The sequence below is a fragment of the Schistocerca serialis genome, unplaced genomic scaffold (genome assembly GCF_023864345.2).
Source record: "Schistocerca serialis cubense isolate TAMUIC-IGC-003099 unplaced genomic scaffold, iqSchSeri2.2 HiC_scaffold_130, whole genome shotgun sequence".
Taxonomy (NCBI): domain Eukaryota; kingdom Metazoa; phylum Arthropoda; class Insecta; order Orthoptera; family Acrididae; genus Schistocerca; species Schistocerca serialis.
In genome coordinates, this window is record NW_026047514.1 from 7501 (window position 1) to 15000 (window position 7500).

A 7500-nucleotide genomic window follows, 5' to 3' on the forward strand; every position below is an offset into this window, starting at 1 on the left:
CGTTTACCCCAGAACGGTTTCACGTACTTTTGAACTCTCTCTTCAAAGTTCTTTTCAACTTTCCCTCACGGTACTTGTTCGCTATCGGTCTCGTGGTCATATTTAGTCTCAGATGGAGTTTACCACCCACTTGGAGCTGCACTCTCAAGCAACCCGACTCGAAGGAGAGGTCCCGCCGACGCTCGCACCGGCCGCTACGGGCCTGGCACCCTCTACGGGCCGTGGCCTCATTCAAGTTGGACTTGGGCTCGGCGCGAGGCGTCGGGGTAGTGGACCCTCCCAAACACCACATGCCACGACAGGCGGCAGCCTGCGGGGTTCGGTGCTGGACTCTTCCCTGTTCGCTCGCCGCTACTGGGGGAATCCTTGTTAGTTTCTTTTCCTCCGCTTAGTAATATGCTTAAATTCAGCGGGTAGTCTCGCCTGCTCTGAGGTCGTTGTACGAGGTGTCGCACGCCACACCGCCAGCCGGCTGTGCACGCTACCGAGTAAGTACCGGTATGCGAACCGCCAGGCGACGGGCGCGCATCGCACGTTTAAGGAGACGCGGCCGGCCCCACAGGCGGCCACGACACTCCCAGGTCTGCGAAGCGGGGCAAACGCCGCGCGCTTCAGTATACGTAGCCGACCCTCAGCCAGACGTGGCCCGGGAACGGAATCCATGGACCGCAATGTGCGTTCGAAACGTCGATGTTCATGTGTCCTGCAGTTCACATGTCGACGCGCAATTTGCTGCGTTCTTCATCGACCCACGAGCCGAGTGATCCACCGTCCTGGGTGATCTTTTCATAGTTTCCACCATCTCTTTCGAGACAGTTGCATAGGCGGGAACTGAGGCGTGTGGCGGCCCTGTTCCAGCGTTCAGTGTCCAACGGCCTCACGGCCGATGGGCGTCGTACGGCTCCACACCGGAGCGGACAGGCAGTCGGGCGAAAGTCATTCAAAACCGGCGCCAGGCGCCAGGTGCCGCAGGCCAGCCGCTCCAGCGCTTCAGCGCTCGTACCACACAACATTGCCGTTAGTTTTGAGACGAACGCGTGGTTCCGCACGCGGCGCACGGCTACTGCGAGCCGTACAGGTAGCTGCGTGTTGCGCGACACGACACGCACATCGAAAGACATGCAGTCTAGTCGGTAATGATCCTTCCGCAGGTTCACCTACGGAAACCTTGTTACGACTTTTACTTCCTCTAAATGATCAAGTTTGGTCATCTTTCCGGTAGCATCGGCAACGACAGAGTCAATGCCGCGTACCAGTCCGAAGACCTCACTAAATCATTCAATCGGTAGTAGCGACGGGCGGTGTGTACAAAGGGCAGGGACGTAATCAACGCGAGCTTATGACTCGCGCTTACTGGGAATTCCTCGTTCATGGGGAACAATTGCAAGCCCCAATCCCTAGCACGAAGGAGGTTCAGCGGGTTACCCCGACCTTTCGGCCTAGGAAGACACGCTGATTCCTTCAGTGTAGCGCGCGTGCGCCCAGAACATCTAAGGGCATCACAGACCTGTTATTGCTCAATCTCGTGCGGCTAGAAGCCGCCTGTCCCTCTAAGAAGAAAAGTAATCGCTGACAGCACGAAGGATGTCACGCGACTAGTTAGCAGGCTAGAGTCTCGTTCGTTATCGGAATTAACCAGACAAATCGCTCCACCAACTAAGAACGGCCATGCACCACCACCCACCGAATCAAGAAAGAGCTTCAATCTGTCAATCCTTCCGGTGTCCGGGCCTGGTGAGGTTTCCCGTGTTGAGTCAAATTAAGCCGCAGGCTCCACTCCTGGTGGTGCCCTTCCGTCAATTCCTTTAAGTTTCAGCTTTGCAACCATACTTCCCCCGGAACCCAAAAGCTTTGGTTTCCCGGAGGCTGCCCGCCGAGTCATCGGAGGAACTGCGGCGGATCGCTGGCTGGCATCGTTTATGGTTAGAACTAGGGCGGTATCTGATCGCCTTCGAACCTCTAACTTTCGTTCTTGATTAATGAAAACATACTTGGCAAATGCTTTCGCTTCTGTTCGTCTTGCGACGATCCAAGAATTTCACCTCTAACGTCGCAATACGAATGCCCCCGCCTGTCCCTATTAATCATTACCTCGGGTTCCGAAAACCAACAAAATAGAACCGAGGTCCTATTCCATTATTCCATGCACACAGTATTCAGGCGGGCTTGCCTGCTTTAAGCACTCTAATTTGTTCAAAGTAAACGTGCCGGCCCACCGAGACACTCAATAAAGAGCACCCTGGTAGGATTTCAACGGGGTCCGCCTCGGGACGCACGAGCACGCACGAGGCGGTCGCACGCCTTCGGCTCGCCCCACCGGCAGGACGTCCCACGATACATGCCAGTTAAACACCGACGGGCGGTGAACCAACAGCGTGGGACACAAATCCAACTACGAGCTTTTTAACCGCAACAACTTTAATATACGCTATTGGAGCTGGAATTACCGCGGCTGCTGGCACCAGACTTGCCCTCCAATAGATACTCGTTAAAGGATTTAAAGTGTACTCATTCCGATTACGGGGCCTCGGATGAGTCCCGTATCGTTATTTTTCGTCACTACCTCCCCGTGCCGGGAGTGGGTAATTTGCGCGCCTGCTGCCTTCCTTGGATGTGGTAGCCGTTTCTCAGGCTCCCTCTCCGGAATCGAACCCTGATTCCCCGTTACCCGTTACAACCATGGTAGGCGCAGAACCTACCATCGACAGTTGATAAGGCAGACATTTGAAAGATGCGTCGCCGGTACGAGGACCGTGCGATCAGCCCAAAGTTATTCAGAGTCACCAAGGCAAACGGACCGGACGAGCCGACCGATTGGTTTTGATCTAATAAAAGCGTCCCTTCCATCTCTGGTCGGGACTCTGTTTGCATGTATTAGCTCTAGAATTACCACAGTTATCCAAGTAACGTGGGTACGATCTAAGGAACCATAACTGATTTAATGAGCCATTCGCGGTTTCACCTTAATGCGGCTTGTACTGAGACATGCATGGCTTAATCTTTGAGACAAGCATATGACTACTGGCAGGATCAACCAGGGAGCTGCGTCAACTAGAGCTGAGCAGCCGGCCGCCCGGGAGTGTGTCCCGGGGGCCCGCGCGAACACGCAAGCGTCCGCTCAATTATTCTGCAAACAGGAGGAGGCTGAGCTCCCCTGCACAACACACCTCGAAACCCTCTCAGGTCCCGGCGGCGCGCAGCGCCGTCCTAAGTACTTGGTCGGGTTCGAGAGAGGCGCAATCGCCCGGAGTTAGGCGAGTAGACGCTTTAGGTGCGACCACCCGTGCTCCCAACTGAGCTTGCCGCTGCCGACAGAGGCCCGGGAGCGTGCTGTCGTGGCATTGCCGGCGGGAGACAACACGCGCCACCTACGGTGACCGGCAGCTCCAACGCCAGCGCCACAGAAGGACAAAAGCCCCACTTGGGTGCCGAAGCGAACTCTCCCAGCACAGCGCACGCGCCAACACGTCCGCACAGCTGCGATACAAACCACCTGCGAGAACCGCTGGGGCGACCGAGCAGCAGACGGCGTCGCGGCGCCGAGCGCCGGGCGGCGGCGCATCCTCAGCGCACACAGTCCTCAATCGGACCAGCACACTGCAGATGGCCACCGCGCTTCGCACCGGGCCCGCGAGGACCTACTTTGGCCGCAAGGCGCCGCGAGCAGGGGGCGCCGGCGCGCAGCTGCGCCGCCTGCCGCGTCCGTCGGCCGGCGCGCCTGCCACTGGCCGCCCCCACCAGCCGGCTGTAGCGCGTGCGCCCACGCACCGCGCTGCCAGCACGCCGGGCGGCCCCCCCTCACCGGCCGGGGACGGTCCCACCCAGCCACCGCCGCGTATCGCCTCACACCCAGATCCCCTTTCGCGTTCGTGGGCATGGTGGGTCCCCTTTCACGTTCGTGGGCATGGTGGGTATCCCTGAAACAACCGGTTAATAGCTCGACCGATCGTCGCCAACACTGATTCACCTCTAGCGAGAACAACCGCACCACAACGGGTTACCTGTTGTTCATTTGCGTAACGTCACCAGCAAACGTAGACGTCCATCGCCATTTGCAACGAGTATTGCATGCCTGTGTCAGGTGTCACAACACACTACGTCTGCCCACATAGACGCAACAACATGTGCACGCCTCGAGAACACGTGGAAGGTAGCCCCCGTACGTATGCGGTGTCCATTGCGCGAACGACTGTCAGCCGGCCTCTGCAGGATGTCGCAGATGTGGAACGCGGTGCAACATGCTATCACGGTGTGTGAGAAGAGACGACTACGTCCGAATACACGCTCCACTACATCAACAGACTGCTCATGCTGATCGCCATCCAGGGCGTCCGTTCCTCCCACACGTCTGAATGGTCGTACCACACTGCAATCCAGCTCTTATAGGGAGACGACACGTAGCTGCGTGCACAATATTTGGACTGTATGGTCTGCCGTTGCTAGGCGCAGTCGTCGTACGGTCACACATGTGCCACGATGTATCATTCAGTACATACGGACCAATGTGCAGTACAGTTTGTGGGTTTTGCGTACATCGGCGGACAGGTGACAGGCCGTACCACAACGTAGGCTGAGTACGTCGGCATGCGAAGGGCATTGAACATGCAAACTTCTCAACGACCAGCTTGCGAAGGCAGGGGGGAAGGGGGGGGGGCATGTACGTCCTGCTGCTATCCACATTACAGTGTATAGCAGGAGCATGTGGAAAGTCAGCAACACCTGCAAGGTGTTTAACATGACGCGATACACAGGGGACCGGGCAGTGCGAATAGCGAACTATATTGCGAGGGTTGCGGTTAGGCAACACTACACTAATTTAACGAGTTGCATAACAATTACAGAGCAGGTTCAGCGACAACGTGCGTCAGGTTAAGGCGCAATATAGGTTAGGTTGAGGCACAATATAGGTTAGGTTAAGGCACAACATGGGTTACGTTAAGGCACAAATTGGGTTACGTTAAGGCACAACATGGGTTACGTTAAGGCACAACATGGGTTACGTTAAGGCACAAATTAGGTTACGTTAAGGCACAAATTAGGTTACGTTAAGGCACAAATTAGGTTACGTTAAGGCACAAATTAGGTTACGTTAAGGCACAAATTAGGTTACGTTAAGGCACAAATTAGGTTACGTTAAGGCACAAATTAGGTTACGTTAAGGCACAAATTAGGTTACGTTAAGGCACAAATTAGGTTACGTTAAGGCACAAATTAGGTTACGTTAAGGCACAAATTAGGTTACGTTAAGGCACAAATTAGGTTACATTAAGGCACAAATTAGGTTACGTTAAGGCACAAATTAGGTTACGTTAAGGCACAAATTAGGTTACGTTAAGGCACAAATTAGGTTACGTTAAGGCACAAATTAGGTTACGTTAAGGCACAAATTAGGTTACGTTAAGGCACAAATTAGGTTACGTTAAGGCACAAATTAGGTTACGTTAAGGCACAAATTAGGTTACGTTAAGGTACAATATGGGTTAGGTTAAGGTACAATATGGGTTAGGTTAAGGTACAATATGGGTTAGGTTAAGGTACAATATGGGTTAGGTTAAGGTACAATATGGGTTAGGTTAAGGCACAACGTAGGTTAGGTTAAGGCACAACATAGGTTAGGTTAAGGCACAACATAGGTTAGGTTAAGGCACAACATAGGTTAGGTTAAGGCACAACATAGGTTAGGTTAAGGCACAACATAGGTTAGGTTAAGGCACAACATAGGTTAGGTTAAGGCACAACATAGGTTAGGTTAAGGCACAACATAGGTTAGGTTAAGGCACAACATAGGTTAGGTTAAGGCACAACATAGGTTAGGTTAAGGCACAACGTAGGTTAGGTTAAGGCACAACGTAGGTTAGGTTAAGGCACAACGTAGGTTAGGTTAAGGCACAACGTAGGTTAGGTTAAGGCACAACGTAGGTTAGGTTAAGGCACAACGTAGGTTAGGTTAAGGCACAACGTAGGTTAGGTTAAGGCACAACGTAGGTTAGGTTAAGGCACAACGTAGGTTAGGTTAAGGCACAACGTAGGTTAGGTTAAGGCACAACGTAGGTTAGGTTAAGGCACAACGTAGGTTAGGTTAAGGCACAACGTAGGTTAGGTTAAGGCACAACGTAGGTTAGGTTAAGGCACAACGTAGGTTAGGTTAAGGCACAACGTAGGTTAGGTTAAGGCACAACGTAGGTTAGGTTAAGGCACAACGTAGGTTAGGTTAAGGCACAACGTAGGTTAGGTTAAGGCACAACGTAGGTTAGGTTAAGGCACAACGTAGGTTAGGTTAAGGCACAACGTAGGTTAGGTTAAGGCACAACGTAGGTTAGGTTAAGGCACAACGTAGGTTAGGTTAAGGCACAACGTAGGTTAGGTTAAGGCACAACGTAGGTTAGGTTAAGGCACAACGTAGGTTAGGTTAAGGCACAACGTAGGTTAGGTTAAGGCACAACGTAGGTTAGGTTAAGGCACAACATAGGTTAGGTTAAGGCACAACATAGGTTAGGTTAAGGCACAACATAGGTTAGGTTAAGGCACAACATAGGTTAGGTTAAGGCACAACATAGGTTAGGTTAAGGCACAACATAGGTTAGGTTAAGGCACAACATAGGTTAGGTTAAGGCACAACGTAGGTTAGGTTAAGGCACAACGTAGGTTAGGTTAAGGCACAACGTAGGTTAGGTTAAGGCACAACGTAGGTTAGGTTAAGGTACAACGTAGGTTAGGTTAAGGTACAACGTAGGTTAGGTTAAGGTACAACGTAGGTTAGGTTAAGGTACAACGTAGGTTAGGTTAAGGTACAACGTAGGTTAGGTTAAGGTACAACGTAGGTTAGGTTAAGGTACAACGTAGGTTAGGTTAAGGTACAACGTAGGTTAGGTTAAGGTACAACGTAGGTTAGGTGAAGGCGCAATGTAGGTTAGGTTAAGGTACGATATACCTTAGGTTAAGGTACAATATCGCTTAGGTTAAGGTACAATATAGCTTAGGTTAAGGTACACGTTGTAGGGAAAGGTGTATTTTGGGGGGGGAGGGGGCGGCAGGTTCGTTGATAGTGATTATCGTAAGTGCATGCCTGCGGGATCATCCGATTTGTCACGTCAGGATGCACTTGTGGCTCATGACAGGCGGCGCTCCGATTCCAAGGTTGTGGCAGATCTGTGTCTTTCATTCCTGCCATTGTTTGTGTACTGTGACAGGAGGCAGTATTGTGATGTTGGGTGCACCCCTGTGTAGGACATGTGTGGGTGTTCGTGGCTTAGCTGAGCAATGGCGGATGTCGGAAGGGTGGGATATTCTGTTTTCTGGGTGGACCTCCCGGTCTGGTTATGATAGTGTGGATTGTGTAATGTGGCGGAGAGGATGCACCGGATGTTCTTCCATGCTGGTGGTTAGATATTGTGTGTGTGCCTGTTAGAGGCAGAGAGTAGTGTGTGATAGTGTCTGGCTGACGTGTGGTTCTCATTGTGTGCAGAGTCTTTCAGCATGTATAGGGACGGTTGTATATAT

At 52.2% G+C, this 7500-nt stretch overlaps 3 non-coding genes across 3 annotated transcripts in view; all 3 read right to left on the bottom strand.

Moving 5' to 3' along the window:
* The window catches only part of LOC126439361 (large subunit ribosomal RNA), a 4222-nt gene extending 3785 nt beyond the window's left edge, over positions 1-437 (bottom strand). Inside the window, exon 1 of the ribosomal RNA XR_007581140.1 lies at positions 1-437. This exon is cut by the window's left edge and continues 3785 nt beyond it. This is a non-coding gene — a ribosomal RNA (large subunit ribosomal RNA).
* Positions 438-625: 188 nt separating this feature from the next.
* LOC126439359 (5.8S ribosomal RNA) lies at positions 626-780 on the bottom strand. The gene has a single exon (XR_007581138.1). It is a non-coding gene; the product is annotated as a 5.8S ribosomal RNA (ribosomal RNA).
* Positions 781-1134: 354 nt separating this feature from the next.
* On the bottom strand, positions 1135-3041 carry LOC126439360 (small subunit ribosomal RNA). The gene has a single exon (XR_007581139.1). It is a non-coding gene; the product is annotated as a small subunit ribosomal RNA (ribosomal RNA).
* Between the last annotated feature and the right edge of the window lie 4459 nt (positions 3042-7500).